Source organism: Pavona decussata, unplaced genomic scaffold (assembly GCF_977016875.1).
Source record: "Pavona decussata unplaced genomic scaffold, jaPavDecu1.1 SCAFFOLD_468, whole genome shotgun sequence".
NCBI classification, from domain to species: Eukaryota; Metazoa; Cnidaria; class Anthozoa; order Scleractinia; family Agariciidae; genus Pavona; species Pavona decussata.
In genome coordinates this window covers 1577501-1599649 of record NW_028145806.1, presented here as the reverse complement: position 1 = coordinate 1599649, position 22149 = coordinate 1577501, and the positions used below count along the sequence as shown (strand labels likewise).

At 38.4% G+C, this 22149-nt stretch overlaps 1 protein-coding gene and 3 pseudogenes across 1 annotated transcript in view; 1 reads left to right on the top strand and 3 right to left on the bottom strand.

Moving 5' to 3' along the window:
* LOC146450389 (uncharacterized) overlaps positions 1–11505 on the bottom strand; it is a 286459-nt pseudogene extending 274954 nt beyond the window's left edge.
* Positions 1–22149, top strand: part of LOC146450379 (transducin beta-like protein 3) — a 223702-nt gene that overhangs the window by 120342 nt on the left and 81211 nt on the right. The window lies entirely within an intron of this gene.
* Positions 3083–3743, bottom strand: LOC146450391 (uncharacterized; annotated as a pseudogene).
* Positions 4835–5874, bottom strand: LOC146450390 (uncharacterized; annotated as a pseudogene).

Genomic DNA, 22149 nt, shown 5'->3' with positions numbered 1-22149 from the left:
TAATACTTCACTGTTCACAGACGAGACTTACATCGCAGCTTTACGAGAAAGTCTTCAACGTTTTAAGGCGAAGTATGTTGATTTACCCGGTTTAGGCTTAAAGTGGGATTTATTAAAATGGAAATGAGAGGATTTACGGTACAATACTCAAAGAGGAAAGCGAAAATGTTAAGGGAAAAAGAAATTTCTCTGCAGAAAAAGGTAAACTTGCTGCAAGGACAAGCTGAGGAAAAACCACACAACAAAAACATCATACATGAATTGCAAGTAGAAAAATCTCGTCTGAAAAAAATTATGACATATAGGACAAAAGGTGCGATCCTCAGAAGTAAAGTGAGATGGCACAAGGATGGTGAGCGCAATACAAAATACTTCTATTCCCTCGAAAAACGAAATTACACCAATAAGGCAATAGCAAGATTAACAATTACTGAAAACGTGTACACAGAAGATCAATTCAACATTCTAGATAAAGAAAAATGCTTCTATGAATCTCTTTACAAAACCAAGAACATAGACGCTGAAAAGTTAAAAAATTCCCCCTTCTTAAATCTAGAAAACATTTATTCCTTTAAACGAAGATGAAAGGCTATCCTGTGAAGGTCAAATCACCTCTGAAGAATGCCATAACGCTCTTAAGGATTTTAAAGTGGGAAAAACTGCTGGTACTGACGGATTTCCTGCTGAATTTTATCGCTTTTTCTGGCCTGAAATCAATAGAGAAATGACGGAAAGTTTTAATTTTCTGTTCCAATCTCGAAAGCTGTCTGTATCCCAAAGGAGAGGTATTATCTCACTTATCCTCAAAAAATTTAAAGACAAAACTTTGTTAGAGAACTTGCGGCCTATATTGCTCCTAAATGTTGATTATAAAATCGTCACTAAAGCCATCGCTAAAAGACTTGAAAAGGTTTTTCCAAGCATTATCAACCCTGATCATACTGGTTATGTGAAGAGCCGTTACATTGGTGAAAATGTTCGGCTAATACAAGACATAATAGAGCATACAAACTTGACATGAAAAAAAGGGATCGCTATATTTCTAGATTTTAAAAAAGCTTTTGACTCGATTGAATGGCCTTACCTCAAAGCTGCCATTTTCGTTTTCAGTTTTGGACCTGATATCCTAAACTGGTACCCTTCTCTTGGAAAATTATTCCTGATGTTATGGTCCAACAACATGGTAACCTCTTTTTCTTAACCAGATGCAATTACGATCCTAAGATGCTCTCGCTGCTGGAAAACCTTTCCCCCTTCTACCGTTCAATTCTGTTGTATTGGCATGACTTCAAAAAGTCAAAGAAAAATAAGGTAGACTTTAAAAATGAAATTCTTTGGAACAATCGCAATATTTTAATTGATAAGAAACGGGTTTTGTACAAAAGATGGTTTTCCCACAATATCGTCTACGTATGTGATTTATTTAACAGACACGAAAATCTCTCTGCAGCTACTCTGAGTTTAAGAGTGTATAACGTACAGTTGCCCTTTACAACATTTTATGGTTTGTTAGATGCCATTCCATCTTTGTGGAAAAAACAATAACTCCGCAGAATCATACCAACGCTGAAGAAAACTCCGTGACAAACTTGTCCACTAGCTCTATCTACTCGTCAATCTTAATAGATACATTTGAACCACCAACCTCCCAGAATAAAATTTTGAGACATAGCTTTACCGAAAAAACACTTGACAAAGTATACCAGTTACCGTTTAAAATTACAAAAGAAGTCAAACTAGTGATGTTTCAGTATAAAATTATACATAACATACTACCCACCCAATTTAGCTTACACCGTGATGGAATAGCCGAAAGCGACATCTGTCCTCTGTGCAAAAATGAGAGACAAACCTTATACCACTTGTTCGTCCTCTGCACCGAAGTGCACTCCTTCTGGATTACATTTCAAGACTGGTGGCTACAAAAAGCCCATGTTAAGCTTTCTTTAAATCAAAGTAATATACTTTACGGCTTTTTCGAAAAATCTTCTTATTGGCAGGCTTTAAACTACTTAATACTCATGGCAAAATACCACATCTTCTGTACATGCAAAGGCGGGGGTGTACTGAGTTTCCAGAGCTTCCTTTTACGACTTTCCAATAAAATTCAGACTCTACAACAGATTGCTGTCGCTAATAAGTGTTTGTCAAATTTTAGACTTAGATGGGCAGTTAATATTTCTTAAAAAATACTTTATATAAATATATATTTTTTTCTTTTAATTTAGTAAGAATCTTTAGCAGTTGCTTTCTAGCTTGATCATTTTGTACGGAATCACTGTAAAATTTGTAAAAATTGTATTTGATGTAAAGTAATGTTTTGTTAGTAAAAATAAGAAAAAGTGTTCACTAAAAGACATAGCGTTATTCCTGTAAGTAGTGTTAACATTGTAAGCACTTTTAGTTGTGTAAGTATAGTAAGTATTGTTAACAATGTAGATATAGTCATTTCGGTTAAAACTCTGTGTATTGTAAGTAATGTTAATATGTTAATAGTGCTCAGTTTTGTAAATCTCATGTCATGTATGCAAATAAAAATTGTTAAAAAAAAATAAGTGCCTGTTTTTGCGATGAGCTCTTTTCCCCTTTCACAAATGACTCATTGAGACAATCCACTAAGATATTTCCAACTAAATTCCAAAATGTTTTGTAAGATTCTACAGGTAGCCCATCATATCCAGGAACTTTATTTGAAGGAAAGGAGTTTAGCACCTTGGTGCATTCTTACAGGCTAATTATACCCTCACCAAGTTGCCTAGATTAATTTGAAAGTGTCAGTATTTCCAAGTTTTCAAAGCTAAAAGAAGATCCATTTTGTTCACACTGCTTATGTCTGGATTTATAAAGATTTTCATAAAAATTCTTTTCTGCTTCCAAAATTTCAAATGGATCAGTAATAACACCACTCATACGAAGTTTTCTTATGTTTCTTGATATGATTTCGTTTCTCTAGATTGAAGAAGTACTTGGAGTTCTTTTCCCCATGTTCATTCCATCGTGCACGGGATCTTACTATTATACCTTCAACTTTTTTCTGATATAATTTATCTATATAATGGTCTTCATTTCGTCACAAGGCATATTACGCAATATCCATTTCTCAATAATCTGATGCAAGTATTGCACTGAACTCCCCTCTAAGTTCAGGAAAGGAATGATAAGTCAAGGATAGGTACAACAGTATTACAGGTGTGGGCAATAGGTCGGTAACCCAAACCGGATAAGTTGGTAAAATTTACTTGGATTGTTTCAAAAAGCATTACCTCTGAGCCACTGAAAAACCATACAAACTTTGATAATTTCTGAGGTGTGTCCAAGCCCTTAATATACCATTTGAGAAACTGAAGGCTATCCCTTTCCCCATAACTCTCAGGGTTTGCCTCTAGGCAACTAAGGATTTTGCTTGTGGATGGTATTAACAATTCATACCTTTTGGAAAGTGCTGTAAAATCAGGAAAACTAGGAAGGAGTGTGAAAACTATATCCTTCAAGCACTCTGCAATATACTGTGGCTTCTGCAGTAGCTCCTTATGGGCTATTTCTTCAATAACTGGAATGACATTATCAGAATTTACCATAATTCGACAGTCATAGTTACTAAGTATTTCTAAAATCTGGGACATTTCATCTTCGTCTTCCCACTTCATATCACCAGCAAGGCACTTGTAAATCAATCATTTTTCATCTACCTAAATGTAATCTCCATGTGATTGTGGATATTTGGGTAAAGATGAACACTTCATAGTATGTTACGTCATTGCCACTTAGATGACTCTTTTATGGTTTGTGACAAGTTCATATTTCTTTTAGTGTTACTGGTGCCCCACCACTACCAGGTATCTGCACAACCTTATTGTGTACCATTTCCAACTGAAGGAGAAACATCACACCAAAATACAGAGTTGAATGATGTAGAGACAGGCAGTAACTCGATATTGTTTTGGCATCATCTGAGCTACCTGTTCCAGTAAATGCACTTGTTTTAGTCAGTAACTCTGATATTGTTCATGCATCATCTGAGCATGTACCTGTACCTCAACTGCTACCAAAACGTATCACCCGAGTGCACAGGTTAAATATTAAGAAGGATTTGGTTAACTTATTCAGAGATCCGTTAATTATGAGTCCAGACATAGAGATAATCATTATTGATGCTAGGGTAGTTGAAGAAATGGGCAGAGGTGTTGGGTTGCTTAGAGATGTTTTCTCTCCTTTTTGGTAAGAAACATATGATTCCCTTTTTGTTGGAAAAAATGAGCGTGTACCATTTGAAAGACATGACTGTCAAAGGGACGAATGGGTTGCTGTTGGTAGAATTTTGGTGAAAGGATATTGAACCTGTCAATACCTACCAGTCCTTCTGTCTCAAACGTTCCTTGCCTGTCTTTTTTGGGGGGAATCTGCTGTAACTAGCGCTATGCTGACTCAATCCTTGACAATTGCAATGACCAAATCAATTTGTGTCCTCCTAAAGGATTGAATAAATATCTGAGCGTTCCTTGCCTGTCTTTTTTTGGGGGAATCTGCTGTAACTAGCGCTATGCTGACTCAATCCTTGAGAATTGCAATGACCAAATCAATTTGTGTCCTGCTAAAGGATTGAATAAATATCTGAGCAAACAAACCAATAAATAAATAGACAAATCTGTTTGGAGACAAACCGGATAATGTTTCCAACAAAAAGCCATTTTCATGTCTAGTAGCACGAGCTGGGATGCCAGTCTATCATATACAAGGTTATTCCACTGCATTGGGAAGCTACCACATAAAATTCACAAAAGCATTTGCAGTGAGGCCAAAAAGCTAAAAGAAATCTATACAGGTTTTATCTTGTTCATTGCAAAAATTCACACGAAAAATTCCACCTTGGACTGCTATGTAATACTGAATTCTCTAGCTCCTCTGCAGTTTCAACCTCATCTTCAGATTCCAAAGGCATCAGTGATCTTACATAAACAGCTCCTTGACCAGCCATCCTGGTCACTCTTTCTGCATCCAGAGTTATGCCATCTGCCAACTTAGGAGTTATTAGCTTTCCATAACATGGCTAGGTTAAGAAAAACATGTTACTTGCGGGCGTTTTGCAAAAGTCAAGGGTAAATTGAATGAAAGAGTAATTAAGTTAAGCTTATGTCACAAGCAAGGAGAAATTATACAATAAATGAGGGGGTGAGAGCAGGGCAGTACCAGAGTAAGTTTGAATAACCCAACAACTTCTACGTCCATTACGCGGGTCACTGCAGGTATCCTTTTGTGTGGGTAAATTGTTGGCAAAATAGTATAAATGGGTATTCAAAATAGTGCAGCCACAACAAATGCACAAACTGAACAGCAACGATAATATTATTATTGCATTAAACCTAGAACAATGTTTAAGCTTATAACACAAGTGGAAAGTTACCCACCTTGACATGTTCAAATAGCAACAGCTTTGGAAATCTACTCAGTATAGCAGCTTTGAGGTAATTTGCATCCCAGCTCTTGTCAAAGGGAAACTCGTGGCAGACAAGTTCTCTCTCTTCTTACTGAAGTCGGCTTGTGTGTGTAGGTACTTTGTTGATTTTGGGACTGGAAATAAGGTCTAGATCCTTGAAAACAAGTTTCTTGGATGGGCGGCCTTTGGTCGACTTAATGGTCTGCTTTGACCTTGCTGGTCTTCGACTAGTGCTTTTCCTACTAGCTTGGTTCGAGCCATTCATTCAACTGCAGTTCCCCGTTCTTCACCTGACGATCCCCGTTGTTCGGCTGACTGTCAGAGACTGCCATTGAATTCATCCGAGGTATAACATTTCTCATAAAACCAGGTCTCAAATTTCTTAAAATCTCTAAGGCATCCGCGGCTGCATGACAAGCAGTGGACAGTTCTTCCTCCATGTGACCGAAGGCCAAAATGGCAGAATGGAAAAAGTGCATTTGTGGTCATGTGATCATGTGTTTCATACTACTTAGGAAAAAAATAAAAAAAATCCCTCTCGGAACAAAAACAAATATGGAATAAAAATATATAAAAAGAATTTCTAAAAACGTTCTCTGGTTAAAAGTTTAAAAACACTAAGCTTTCGATTGCCAGTCTGCAATCTTTAAAAAGTGAGATGTAAAAAGCGAAGGCAGAAATATATATACAGAGAGGTGAGAAAAAAAATAACGAACAAATTTGAATAAATACAATAATATAAGGGAAATACTACTGTGAAGAAAAAATATTGATGACATGAATAAAGTTATAATAAAATTGAGTATTGTCTTGGCAGATGTTTAGCATTATTGTCTGCCTGGCTATTTATCGCAGTGTGCCAAGATTCCAGCGTTTTTCTTACGCGTGAATTGCCTCTGTCGATGACACGTGCATTCTCGAAATCAATAGTGTGGCCTTCGAGCCACGCATGGCTGGCAACGTTGGAACCACTTTTAAAAACTTTGGTGTTTCGAATATGTTCCTTTTTTCTAGTGTGTGAACATCTGCTCGTTTCTCCAATGTAACTCCATGTGCAGTCCGCACAGGGGATTTTATAGACAATGTTCGTTTGCCGATCTGATGGGGGTCTAGATTTAGGAGACACAAATTCTTGTTGCAGGGTCTTGACCGGTCTGGTGGTGACTCGGATGCCGTTCTTGTTAAAAATTCTTGTAAGTGGTAAAGTGACGCCTTTGATGTATGGTAAAACTGCAAAGCCATTTTGGGAATCTGGTGGGTCTATCAACCTAAGGAAAATTCCCACTAACTCTTCAGGGGAAGGGATGATTTCAGTAAAGTATGTGCAACTTTGCTGACAACTGCACCTATTCCTCAAGCATCGCGAGCTCAAGTCTATCCCCTCGTAATCGATTCAGCTTACCCTCCTGTCCCTTTCTGCCAATTCTGAAATTTGATTCTTTGTTTATGTAGGCATCCCTTTCATGTATTGTTTATGTAACATGTTGTCCCACCTGGCGTGACAACCTAGCGTGATGTCGTTGCGTGACCATTACGACTCTTTTCCGACCAGACCAGTCTATTATAAAGGCTGTCCCGAACAAATCAAAAATAGATTTAATACAGTAATCTATTCATGAAACCAAAAATAAATACTCGTCAACTGTCCCACCACTTCATCCAGGAACTCAGAAATTGACGCTCTGTCTTTTCTTGAATAAATTCTTTCAGGGTTTTTTTGGCATTTAAATAGCTTGTCTCCAAGCTGGAAGCTAGCATTTGATCGCAAAGCTCCTTGAAAACCTTTCCGTCATCTTCATCAAGTTTCTTTGCCATTTTGTTTCTGCTTTCTTTGAAATGAAATTCGCATGTTTTGATGCGTGTAAGAACGTTGTCTCCAAACACCTTTTGTAAACCGTTCATGTTGACACCAGCCATATCTGTACACCAGCCTTTCGGATTGAAAGACATATGTCATCACCAGCAACAACTTTATAAGCTTCCTGGAAAAGAGTCCAGAACAGTTCTACATTTTGGGAATTTTCTCTTTGTGTCTCCATGATGGCTAGGGGTATCTGTTTCTTGAGAAGGGAATGATAAGTGCTTGCTGTCAAGGTGACGATATTTCGACAGCGCTTTACTTTGCCATCAAAGTAGCAATACTCTTCCCGCAGAAAATGGTCCCCATCCTTGTTCATCTTCATGGCAATATCCATTCTTTCGCGGCTCATCTTAAAGACAAAAGACGGCATGTCCAGATTACCACGACTGTCATTGACCTCATAGACTAGAAGATTGTCTTTTGCGTCGCAATATAATTTAAATGTAACAACAGCCTCGAAGTTTTCGCCACTGGGGTGAATTTCTTTCTTGGCGTTTTGTTTCTGGTTCGAAATCCACTTTCTGTCCACTATCTTTGCCGCTGTACTTTCTACCGTTTCCCAGTCTTCTCCTTTTCTTAAAGACGACATTACTTATAATGATTGTATTTCACTTGGTGTTAAATTCGGATTTTTTTGGAACATTTCTTTCACTTGTCTTGTAATAGCGGGCATGTGTGGGTACCAAGGTGGAATACCTTCACGCTCCTTTTGCCTTTCCTTATGTATCGCTGTGCGGTGCAAGGTGCATATTCACCCACTCTTTCACAGATTTGGCAAATTTCCTCGCCGTATTGATTACGTTTGAACTGAGTTTTGTTTATAACTCCATACTCCGTTCTAAATGGGCATTTGTCATTTTTGTATCTATACGATCCATAGCAGTTAGCATATCGCATAGGACCGCATTTTTTCCAATGAGTGACAGTACTTTTTTTCCATTTTCTTCCATCAGTGGCGAGTGCTGCTCTTTTATTTGTACCGGTGCTGATGTTGACTATGTTGTAAACAACGAAACCATCGATACCTTTGGGCAACTAGGTGACGTCGTGTACTGGGGCGCTTTCCCACATATCTGGGTCGTATTTCCGTTGTTTTTTGATCGTGTTTGGTATATCCTCGTCGCTTTCTGTCCCACTGGAATAGACCCTGGTGAGCAAGAGGAAGATTTTATTGAAAGGCTTTTAACTAGGAAACAATTCACATTGCGTGAACATCTGCTTTCTGGGAAAAATACAGAGTAAGGTTGACTGAAGGGGGGGGGGGCACTCTCTAAAAACTTTGGGTGGGGTTATGCATCGCACACCTTCAAATCCTTTCCCCCAACCCGCCAAAATTAATGGTCGAGATCTATACCCTTGTCTCCTATCAGCACCAAAAGTGCTGTCATCATTAGGACAAACTTTTCGTTTTGAATGACGAGGAGCCGACCCACTGTGGAAACTCTTTCTGTAATTGCCGGAAAATTCTTCCAGTAGAAACGAGTATAATATAGCAGGCTCTCACAGTATTTTTACACCAAGCTGTGAATGCACCAATTATCTCTTTACTTTGTAATTATGCATTCTCCTGTAAAGTAATAAAAAACAGTCATCAATTAAATTTAAAAAAAACAAGTATGGCGATACCGGGTATTCAACCAAATGAGAGATTGTTCTCCAGTACATACCTTGTACTTTCTTTTTAGGGCGAAGAAGTCGTGAAGTGGATTAAAAATGGCCCTCCGGAAAAAGTACCAGTCAGATCGTTACTGGACCTTGCAACCTAAAACGAAACCCAAAGTCCGTCAATTTTAAATACAAAATCACGGCAATTGATTCACGAGACCTAAACTGGGTTGAACTCAAAATACGTTCAAGAAAAGATGACCACATTATTTCATTACTGTTGTCATCTCTGAAATCGCTATTCGTCTAACAAAATGTTTCTTTCGAGTAAAACAGAATTACTACTTAAAGTACTGAAAAAAGTGAATTTCGGCTATCAACAGCTGTTATGTTTTTGCTTTGTTTTTTCAAATTAGGGCATTTTCAGAGCGACAGAGTTTTTGTAACGTTTGAGAGCCGGACGATGTGCCTAATAAAACAAAAACGTGTCTGACTAGCTCTTACCTCCTTTTTAAACTTCTGTTTCCTCTTTCCTTTTTTCGAAGCAAGATTTTCAGTCTCCTTCAGTTCAGCTGCGTTTTCTTGCTTGAACTAAAGGAAAATCAATATGTAGGATATACAGCTGGTACCAGAGAAAAGGTGTTTATCCTCCATTTGTTTCATACTTACTACGTAAGTTAACGTAAACTAAGTTAATTTAAAAATTGGTCCATGCTTAGCGTGCATATATCGAGTTATGGACTGGCACACTGGGAACTTTGGAGAGCATGCACCGACGAAGCGTAAGAGGTAAGCACCAAGGCGGTCAAAAAATCACTCACTTGGTTAAGAAATTGCAGCGATTAAATGGTATGACAGAGGAGAACATAGTATAGAAACAGACAAAACATTAATGCCAAGATCCTACAATCAATATTGTAGGTCATTAGAAATTCAATTGACTGGCACGCTATTTGTTACCATATTTGAGTGGTTTCCTTTCACAAAGTGATCGTTTAAAACAGGTCAATACAATAGAAACAGCTCGCTGGGACCGTTTTATAGACGTCAAAATGACAGTAATTAAGAGAAGTAATTTTAGGAACTTTGGCATCTGCTGAATAGAGGGTGACCCCTTAATGCAGTGCTGGTTTATGCCCATTCGACTGTATACACAATAAAAAATTCTCGATTCTGACTAGCCAAGAAAAATGCAGTTTTCAGGAAACATGGTAATTCAGTGCAAATTACAATGTTTTCCGAAGTTGGTTCAAAGAAACCTCGTGATCAAGACAAGCCCAGGGTCATCCGAGGTTTTGCGAAGATCACCGAAGTTCACCCGATCAGGGCTCCTGCCGAAGATCACTTATGAAGACTTCCGATTATTTCCGGAGGTGTGTTATGGCGTGTGAACGTCACGAGCCAGCGCAAAGCCAAAAACCCTTTTCAGCCTCCTTTAAGACAGAATAACTTCGTGGTGACAGAGAGTGGACACCAACGCGTCAGCGGTTGCAATGGGAATGCTTCAACTCTAACTCACTTTACTCACGTCTCAATAGGTGGAATTTCCCAGCGGTAGCACAGGAACATCAGGAGAGAAGTCCTCCTCTCCCCAAGATTCAAAAATAGCGTTTCTCTTATCCTAACGTTAAAAAAAACCAAATTATTAGGCTCAGTTCCTAGATTTAAGGGGTAGCATTGGAAAAAAAAAGTTTCAAAGATAACATTTAATAATGTTAATAATCAATAGCCAGCCATCAGCCCGGCCGAAAAAGGCCCAGTTAGGTAGCCGAGCTTTGGAGATTTGGAGTGCTTTAATTTTTATTTTATCTCAAAAAAAGGAGCGTCCAAATAACTAATACTTGGCAGTATTTACCTTCTTCTTGGTAGGGGGCAGTGTTTTCCTTACATTGTTGCATTCTTCAGTTTCAGATACATCTCTAACCTAATCAGAACAGGGCATTTAAATAAGAATTAGCTAAAACAGGGGCGTGTCAAATAATTTATATCATGCCCAAAATATGCCACACTTTGCAAAGAAATTTTCCTAGCCGTAAAACGGCAAAGATTGTAGTCCATGTAGGCAAATCCGTGGGTGGGTATTTTACGAAATGTAAAATTCGTTTCCAGTTATAAGTACAGCCCCTCTTGTGAAGTTAGCTATAAGAACACTATTCTTTTGCACATTATAAATTTTCGGAAAACAAAACTAAATTTAGGCTACCCCGTACCGCTTGAAGTTGGCAATAAAATAGAGACTCAACCAAGCTTCCTTAGTATTGGATCGACCACTGGTTTTGTTTGGCTGAACATTGAGTACCTTCATTTCCGTGGATGAGAATCCTCCAGTTACTTCTAATAGGCTATCGTCTGAGCTGTCTGTGTCTGTGTCTTGTTTCTATACGGGAGAAGAAGAATAACGCCTTATAAGACTGATCGATTGGTATAATGACTTTCATTTTTCGACTGAGATATTTACCTTCACTGACTCCTCTATTGCTCTTTTCAAGGCGTCCTCCTCGTCTTCTTGCTGATATTTTCGCAGCCACATGGGACTTTCTTCGAAATCCGTATCCCCTTTAACAACGTTACTGTAAAGACTTGAAGTGGACGCTGATTTATCCATTGGTAAGCGATTGCCGTGAACGAAGCAGTGAAAAAATAAAACTGTCTCAACGTTTGCTGAAAGACTGGTAAGTCACTGACTAGAAATCAGTCAATATAAAATGCAGACGGCTATCTCTAAAACAAGGAACGGGGAACGGGGAATCTCTAAAAGGGGAAATCTCTAAAATAGGGAATCTCTAAAAGGGGGAATCTCTAAAACAGGGAATCTCTGAAAGGGGGAATCTCAAAAAAGGGGAATCTCTAAACGAGAGAATCTATTAACAAACTGGATAAATCTATGAACTTTTTAGAAGTGGCGTTTTTCCTTAGATACCTTTCGCATTTACAGCATTTGCCAACAACCAATAATATTATTGACAGTTGTTGTCATAATTGAAGGGCTGAGAGCATAACCGACCTATGTCGAATTTTAGGCCGTTTTTTTTTTCTTCTCGGATTTGTCTCAATTTTTGCATGTGAGCTTCGTTTTAGGCAACAAACATTGCCCTGTATTTTTTTTCGTTGATTTGCTCTTCGTTTTCGAGAAATAACGTATGCAAAAAACTCAGTTTTCCAAGCGGCCTCCTTTGGAGATCTTTTGTTGAACGAGAAACAAAAGAAACCTTTTGTTTCGCTGAACAATGAAGTCAGCGAAGCGTCCGATTAGCCGCTCGCTGTTCGAGCCGATACAAGTAATGTGTCGGTATAATTGATGCGCTTTTATTGTTGTCGCTTCGTTGGCGCAAGCGATTGACGCGCTTAACCAAGGCCGGAGTCAATTACATTTTTCGTGGACCGGTTCGACACGACGACAGTCAGTTTTTTTTTTTTCTTTTTGAAACCAAATATTAAATCGAGGACAGCTATTAAAAAACAACAATATATCAGCTATAGCAGAGATAGTACCATGTTTTCTACAGTAGTCTGGAGTAGCTAATAAGCAAGATTCGCTTTTCTTTTTTTTTTTTTTTCTTGCTTCTTCCTTTTCTATAATGCCTTAAGCTTCCCTTTTGCTTAGTATTTTAACGCAAATACATGTAGCCCGATTTCTTTCGCAACATGGCACAAAATATCGTTTTTCCTTGAAAAGTCTTCCCGCGACGAAAATTAAATTACCGCCTTCTGCGTAGAGTTACAAAATAAATTTGCGCGGTTTAAAGCGGTTTTGCTGACGATGACCTAATCTTCTATTCAAAAAGAGAATGATTAAAACATGCATTATAAAATCGATTGCTTTTTAAACGACAACTGCGCAAGTTACAAAATATGTACGGTGTTTACGACGGTTTTTGTTTGTTCTTGTTTGAAGATAACCAATCACACTAAATGGATGGCGAAAATAAAATGAGGTTTTCTTCGGTCTTTATAATCACAAAACAGCAAAACGAAATCGCGGGTGAAATCGGCACATGCCCATTAGCTGCTTTTTTTTCCATCCTTTCCCAAATCTATAACATCAAAATTTTGTTATAAAACCCTTTTACTAGTGCTATCGGAGCCGCTGAGGACACAAGTTGCGTCGATAGCCAGAGTAGCTAAATTAACAAAATATTTAGGCCGTAAATATTTCAACAGCTAGCATCTCTAGTAGAAGACTCAGCGCGCAATGGAAACTGTAAGTTCAGCTAAATTCACCTTGCAGGACGGTTTCGTTGATTCAAAGCTGCAACCGTGATTGAGCAAAACGTCACCGGCGGTCTTATTACGGCTCATTAATGTTCGTTTTCTTTTCTTTTGGTATTTTTTTTAATTTTCCGTTCTGATAATTGCTGATGCGAAAAATGAGATAAATCGTCAACTACACGGTAACCGAATATATTTGAATGGTGAGAGCAACCGACCCGGCTATGTCGAATTTTAGCGGACGGTCTTTTCACCCTGAAGATGACTTTTGATCAGATGAAAACGTTTGTTTGTCTGCTTGTACGTTTCTTTACTGTTTAAAATTTTATAGCCTTGTAAATAGTAATTTTAAACCTGAAGCAAATAACCTGTGACTGATTTTTTAGGGCAGCATCAAATTAACTAACCTAGCTTTTAAAAACACAGAGATACTTCTGACGTATTTGTAAAGATTTGGTCGTTGGGTGACCCTGTTTATGATCAGTCGGGACAACATGCAGACGTGCAGCTGAAGCTGCCTATCTGTATCTCTAACAGTAGACAAACTACAAATAAATACAACGGAACTGTTTCTGACAGTACAGAAGTACTGTCAGTAAAATAAGATAATCAGCTCTGATGGAAAGCCAGGCGGGAAACAGATCAGCTGTACTGATCAGCATGTGATACACTGATCAGTTAAATCAAAGACAAATTTTACGGCACAATTGAGAGTGTGCAAATAGCCAATCATTCCAAAAGGAATGCCTAAGGAGCCTTTCCTTTGCAATGCAAGGCATCAAAATTACAAAACAACAAGACGAAATAGGCTGCAAAACGTAAGCATGCCTAACGGGTGTTAGTATAAATCTACTAGTGTTCTATCACGAATGCCGTTCTCTGATTGGCTACGCTACTCGCTATCTATTCTGTGATAGATAGTGAGTAGCGATTTTCAACAAAATGGCGGCCACTTCGTCGCGTTTTCATAGTGTCTGCGACGAGGATATAGATAATTTACTTGCTTAGTTTTGCACGACTAGTAGATTTACTATTTACTATGAAGAATATGAAGACTGAAAACCGGTGGGAAAAAAAATTGGTGCACAACCTTCAGTTGCTAAAAAAAATTCTTGCACAGCCCAAAGGCGAAAAAAAATAATTCTTAACATGACTAAATTGCCCCTACCCCACCCAAAAATAAATAAATAAATAAATAAATAAATAAAATAAAATGGTCCATCCCTTACCGTACACCTTTAGAGGTGTCTCACGTCCAGTTTAAACAAGATAACTAAACCCCTATATCAAATTAAAGCTTATAGAGCTGGCTATCACGCTATATCAAGAATTTTGAAATAAAATGAATTGCCGAATTTTAGCACCGGCTCTTCCACTTGAGCTATCGATTTCATTTTAAACAATTTTTTTTCATCAAGCTCGTGTCGAAAGCCATCTTCGATCAATAAAGTTCCGTTTAGATCGCTACTAAAAACATCGACAGATTAAATAGTGACCTGTAATTGACAATAGCTATGTAGTTTCATTTCCGAGATATCAAAAGTTCGGTTATCGAACCCAATCAAACATCGTTCGTTTAATAGCCGAACCCAGTCGAACATAATAATCAGTTTTGCTGACATGGCCAACCTATGTCGAATTTTAGGCTGTTTTTTCGTCGCGGGAAGACTTTTCAAGGAAAAACGATATTTTGTGCCATGTTGCGGAAGAAATCGGGCTACATGTATTTGCGTGAAAATACTAAGCAAAAGGGAAGCTTAAGACATATAAAAAAGGAAGAAGCAAGAAAAAGAAAAGAAAAGCGAATCTTGCTTATTAGCTACTCCAGACTACTGTAGAAAACATGTTACTATCTCTGCTATAGCTGATATATTGTTGTTCTTTAATAGCTGTGCTCGATTTAATGTGTGTCGCCATTGGATTTGTTGTTGTTCTCTGTAGCGTAAAGCCCACCGCCTTTTTTAGGCTGTCGATGTGGCTTTTTGAAAACTTTAAACGTTTAGATTAGATGCTCAAACTTCACTTTAATCGTAGGAGGATTTCGCCGCGAACTTAAACGGTTAATTTTAGCAGTTTTGAAAGCACTTTTTTAACGGATGTTTCAGTTTTTTTAAAAAGAAGAGAGAAGAAAAAAAAAAAAACGACTGTCCTCGTGTCGAACCAGTCCACGAAAAATGTAATCGACTCCGGCCTTGGTTCAGCGCGTCAATCGCTTGCGCCAACGAAGCGACAACAATAAATGCGCATCAATTATACCGACACATTACTTGTATCGGCTCGAACAGCGAGCGGCTAATCGGACGCTTCGCTGACTTCATTGTTCAGCGAAACAAAAGGTTTCTTTTGTTTCTCGTTCAACAAAAGATCTCCAAAGGAGGCCGCTTGGAAAACTGAGTTTTTTGCATACGTTATTTCTCGAAAACGAAGAGCAAATCAACGAAAAAAAATACAGGGCAATGTTTGTTGCCTAAAACGAAGCTCACATGCAAAAATTGAGACAAATCCGAGAAGAAAAAAAAAACGGCCTAAAATTCGACATAGGTCGGTTATGCTCTCAGCCCTTCAATTACTAGATATGTGAGAGAACAATAAACTGTTGTCGTCGCTTGCCGCAATGTCTTCGGTAGGGGTGGTCTAAAAAATTTATGCCAATCAATATCAAGGGGCCACATACAGCGAGAGAAATCGAATTATCTACAGCATCTTGCTGCACAACGGAAAAGATGAAAGCGCAATTGAATCTCTGAATAAGCCGTAGACTCAAAATGACTGGAACTGGAACCGGGCCTGGCATCTGTAACACGCGTCGACCATCATTAACTGGACTAGAGAGACGTCTGGACGCCTGCAAAAAGCTTATCTAGTGATCAGTTCAAAAATGCAAATTGTGAAATTCGTGTTGTTTGTGTTACGATTGATCCATCAGCCCTAATGGCCTTACAATGATGTCTAATCAAAAAGCCCTTTCTTATGTGTAAAACTAACCAATTTCCTTTTATACCTTTCGAAAGTTGCAACAAACGTCATCAATATTTTTCAAGGAAAAAAAAAGGTTTCACCGGTCGGGGAAAAATTCACCTAATCTATGATGTTATCACCCAGGTGCAGAGGTATGTTTTCCTCGCTGGGATAATAAAGACATGTCTGACATGGGCCAGAAGCCACCCAAATGCTAAATATGTTTTCATTTTGTCTGGCTGGTTACATTTCATGGCGTAATTAACAAGACTAGTAATGAGAATATAAGGTTTAATAGCGTCTGCTTTGTTATACCTAAAAGACAAATTCTCTCAAAGTAGCACCAAATGGCAGGAAATGGCTGCAAGAACGTGTTAAGATAAGACATGTCATCCCGACCTTCGGTCAACCTTGTTTTTAACTCAATGGCTTCAGGTCAACATGGATAACAATTTCAAGTTTCCTTTGGCGTTTGCCAGCAAAAGTAAAAAGCTGGAGGTGTTTGATGGGCTCCCAAAATTTAGCTGGGACGAGATTGGTACAAAGTGCCAGAGAACTCCCCCCTCCCAGTTTTGCTTCTTTGGCAAACTTAGCCTGCGAGCAAGCTCTCTTGGGGAGAGAACACTTAAAAGAGCTTGATCGCAGGCTAAGGCAAACTGCCTTTCTGGTGTCCGTTTATTCTGTGGAATTGGCGTGGGGTGAGGGAGGATGGAGGTTAGGTGTGTACTTGGCGGGGGTAGGTCGCTTCACATATTTTGTTCCTTTCCTTCTTTCGTAATTTTTTTCCCAAGACATTTTAATTAATTCTCAAATATTGAAGTGTTGGCCTGTGTTCTGTGGATCCGCCTTTTAACTGACTGTGGGGGTGGGGATTAGCAGGTAATTGAAATATTTCATAGAAATGAGTAATCTTACACTGTACTTATATTTTTATTTTTTATCCAGAAAATTGAGATTAAATCCATTTTATTGACAATTTTTATTACTTAATGAACCTTCTTTCAGTTCCAACGTTTAAAACATTTAAGAAATAATTCTTCGTCTCAACTACCTGCTGTTGAGAAATGATGACTCACACAACTAAGACACCACTTGCAACAAAGATTTGAAAGACCTTCATTTTAGTTGGTATCTAATTTTTGATACTTTTATTGTAAGGCTCTTTCCACGCGGTAAACTAAATTTTATAAGACAGATTTAGCATCTCGTCTACGTGTATCGTGAACAGCAAAAATGACCACGTGACCACAATTTTCCCGCCATTTTCGCGTTTGGCAGTTCTACGTAAAAACATGGTATTTCGTGTTTGACGTCTATGTGAGAACTACCAAAGTATTTCTTTCTTTGTTTCTTATACATATCAGTAGTTAATTGTTGAAAATAAGTTATTTATTTTAGTTGATTTATTTTTGTGTATTTAATATCTTTTTACCCACGACCCACGACCCACGACAGATAGTCATACTCCTTTAGGAGATATAGTTGCTGATGGATAGCCATTTGATTTCAACGCATCGGAAACATGGGTCAGCTCTTTCTTTACTCCTTCCGAGGTGCTCGGGAGGTTGATTGCCCGATTTAGGAGGGTAGAGGCAGTACTAGAGTACTATAGAATGCACATAAAATAAGGAGAACAAAATAAAAAATAGATGAGCTAAACACTTATATATAAATTAATAGGAAGAGATATAAGAAATAAAGGAGCGAAATGTTAATGACAGATGCCTTTGTTAAAGGCTTGACTTTGAGGTTTTAAAGCGACATGATTATTTGCATTTCTACCAAAGAATATACGCTCCAAAACAAATATTATGTGACAAAACAGGAATAGACTGACTGATTGTCTCACCACCAAACATGAACTTACTGATTTCCTTTGGCCCATTGTTTGATTCTTGTATTCAGTTGAAACTGCTGAAAATCTGTTTATTACGCTTATCTGTAGGTTTAAATCATATTTTACACGGCCGTTTTTATAGCCTGTGTAGCACTTGTTGTTTTCGTTTTTATTTTTAATGACACCGTTTGTAATTTGCACGGCACAAAGAACACTTCCGGTAGCATGGGGCTGTGGTGGGGAATATTATTTTAACTAAACTGCGTCAAAGCTTCCTTCCACGAGTGAAATAAGCCCTACCGGAAAAAGGGTTTTGGAGTTTAGAAATCCATGTAACTGTTATTTTATCTTCCATTTTCATCTTCCTTTCTGTGACTCTTTACTGAGGGACGCAGTGAATGGAAGTAATGGGGAGTTGGAGTTGGGTGGGCGGAGGGAGCAATGCCTTTTGGCCCATTAAAAAAATTAGTGGGTTTTATTTGGTATTTGGTTTTTTTCTGTTTTTTGTGGGAGAATTTTGGGTAGGAAAAAGACTACCAATTTTTTTGAAGAAAATAGAAGTTAAAGTTGCCTTGTGGGTATTTTTGACTCTTAGAGTTTGTGTTCATTTGCACCCCTCCTTCCCATATGACTATCCCACATTTCCTCTCCCCCCATTACAATGCCCATGCCGAAATACGAACCCTGTCTGAACACACTCATTGGGGGGAAAGAACAAGGCAAGAACAACTGGAAACCATTTGTTTGAATTTCCGTGCAGGAGTCTCCAGCTCAAAGTTCTCAGAAAGCAACTGAAGAAGCCCAAGTTTAAGGCTCTTCAAGGTGTTGTTCTTTACCATGGCGCAGATGCCGTAATGGTCATACTCTATGGGATGGTCTACCTGGAGTCACAATAGGATCTCTTGTCGGGCTGTGGCATAATTTGCTTCCTTTTGAGAAGCCTGGATGTCGTCAACCAGAGGATGAATAGTTGCCTTTTTGCCACAAGACACTGAAAGAAGGAACTAATTTGCTGTGCTGTCAGGAATTCCAAAACTTTAAAGAGACGTCTCCCATTTGAATTTACCGAACGCCTCATCTCCCTATAGCTACCGCCTCTGGATCCATTTTCCTGCCTTTTGACTAAGCAATATTAAACTTCGTCTTGAGGTATGTTCTCTGGGTGTCATTGAAGCGGTAAGCCTTCCTTGTTTCCTCTAAGGCCCAACCCTCTTTGATATAAAGCCTTGTTTCTGAGGTTATGACGTGCTCTCGGGATTTCAGTGTAGTAATCACACCCACACCTTCAATCAAATATGTCCCATATTGTATTTTGGCAAGATCTACCAGTGGTTGTTGTTCAAGTGATTAAGAACACTTTTCGAGTGAGAGGTGTCGTCCGAGGGATGACAATCGCTGAAAGACGAAAACACAGCCTTCCTGAGGACAGGAAAAATCTTCCGTTGTTTACAATTAAGCAGAATCACCATCTTTCAGTGAGACAGGTTTGGATACACGCTGTGACGTCTTGGTAGTAGGAACCTTGAATCCACCAGTAGAGAAGGTGACATTTAGCCACTTATATCCAGGATCTATATGAAACGTCCGTTTTTCTAAGCTATAATTTTCTCCACTACTAAATTAAAGTGGCACACGCGTATTTCAGTTAGAAAAGTGACAGAGTGATATTAGCAGTCTTCTAGATCACAAATGACCCCCCCACGACCAAATTGAACAGCAGACAAAGAAAAAAAACGCATGAGCGCGCGAAAGTTAGATGGTATTAACGTGGAAACTAGATTTTTTTTTTGGTCAACTATCGGCATTACTCACAGGCACTTCTAGTTTTTCAAAAGAACTAAGGATACACCTTGCCCAGATACAAAAAACGTTCCTGTTACAATCTCGCCCATCCAATTCCATAGCTTTACTGTATAACAGAAAATTATACTTGCAATTATATTCCAATTTATTCCGCGATGACTAGAATCCACAGAAACATAATCGATATTTCACTGAAATAAGTTTAAAAAATAAACACTGGAAGGATTGCATGTGGTTTTAGCTACATGTACCTCAATGAAAAGTTATTGCCTAGCTGTGTTCGAGTGACCCTGAAAAAAAAATCATCGTAAGAAAATGATAGGGAATCTCTTCAAAGATCAATAAGTTATATGTGACTGTTACATTTAAAGTAAGTTGTTTTCCTGCTTTATTGACTCCCTTTTTGTGCATTTATGAAAAAAATGCAAAGCTGGGATGTTACTTCGGTAGGTGTATGTTCTATGTTTTATAGGGAGGTTATTTTCCAAGTGATAGAGGGGGATTTTTAGACTGCCATTATACTGTAGGTACCACACTGTCGAAATCCAACATGTACACCGTCTTAGCCAAAGAAATAATGATACAGATGCGTGACCTATCATTGCCAGGTTCCTTCGTTTCAAAGATGTAGAAGTAATATTCACCTTGGGACGGCGCCTTGAGGGAAGCAACTTGCAGATGTTCCGCGATCGTCCACGGGAAATCATCAAGCGCAGACCAAAAACTACCAGAAATTAATTTTTTCGAGCCTGAGAATGAAACTGTCCTGAATGACAATGAATCAGCGAGCTGTGAGGGCATATTAACGGAAAAAGAGTGTCTAGAGGCTTTAAAAAACATGGAACCCGACAAAACCCCAGGATGGCCTCCCTGCTGATTTTAACAAAATATTTTGGAAAGACCTGTCCCCTTTTTTAATCAGTGCTTTCAACTATGCTTACGACTCAGGAATGCTCTCAATCACACAGAGACGAGGTATTATTAAACTTATACCAAACAAAGATTCCGAATCATACTTTTTAAAAAATTGGCGCCCACTAACTCTCCTGAACTGTGATTACAAAATAGCTGCAAAAACCAAAGCAAACCGCATAAAGACTGTTATTCCAAGACTTATTAACAATGATCAAACTAGCTTTCTTAAAGGAAGATTCTCAATACTAATTTTATCAAATAACAGGAACATCACTACATCAAATATCAAACTATTTTTGTGGGGCTTTAAGTTCGAAAGAAAACACGGTAAATTCTACAGTTTAATATTGCATTTGTCTCTATATACAGTACATAAAACGATGGTCTAATTACATCAGTAAATAAATGGATCAAATGCCTGGCTGAAGACAGCACAGTACGCAGCTTTGACGTTTTTAAGATGCGTTAAATAGCTATGAGCATTCGTAGGACACAAAACGGAATATCATTCCGATAATATTACACTAATTTTTCATCCTCAGTATCGCTAGTCTATTTGCGACAGAAGCCCAAAGACAAGCAGGTCTAAAGTATTGTGAGCCACCTTAAGCCCAACTGGCATTCACATAGTATAGACATCACACAATCAGCGCTCAAAATTGACTTCCGTTCTGAACTGAACTTTAAATAGTGGGCCAATGTTTATATTATTTACCAGTATTGTCAAAAGAGCCGTGATTTAAATTACCGATCATACCCTGAGATTTTCCTGCTGCTCTTGCAAGTAAGCCTTAATAACTTCTCCAAGGGGATCCTTTGAGAGCAGGTCATCTCTCAGCTGATTTTGCAGGTCAAAGTTTTTCCTGCAAAATGCAGCTTTGTATGACTCATCCCCTAATTTGTATAATTGTAGCTTTTTTTTTTAATTGCAGTTGATACTTGCTTTAGGAAAGCCACTGCAGCTCCACTCTTGACCGTTACTCCAAAACCCTCTTCTTTGAGCTGATGCATGCCGAGGAAGGCTATCTAAAAGTGTGCTTCTCTTTTCGATTGTCAGGCGCCCAAGCAAACCAAAAGAAGGCAGTTTGAACGCTGTGTTGACTGTGAACAAGATCTTGCTCAATGATGTTTCACAAGATAAAAACTACGATAGTAGTTAAGTAGTAGATAATTAAGTAGATTAAATTAAATGAAAATTAAATTATAGGAGATAATTAAGATCTTGAACATAGAGGCTCCCTCTCACTCACTCGTTGGGGTTGGCATTGCAGATGGTTTCACCATTTGCACACTGAATTTCATTTTGAACAAAACAAATTTTACTTTGCATTACATAATTACAGTGTAAACTCGTGTATTTTAAAATCCCATAGATAGGTGCTATAATAAAAGGTTCAGTCATTTCATGGCATAGTGCACACCAGTTACCTGTGAGAAAAGCTCTTTAAGCTGGAAATCAACAATGTCATCAACTGAACAGTAGTCAGGGGTAACACATCCTTTTTGTAACGTAACTGTACACTGCTG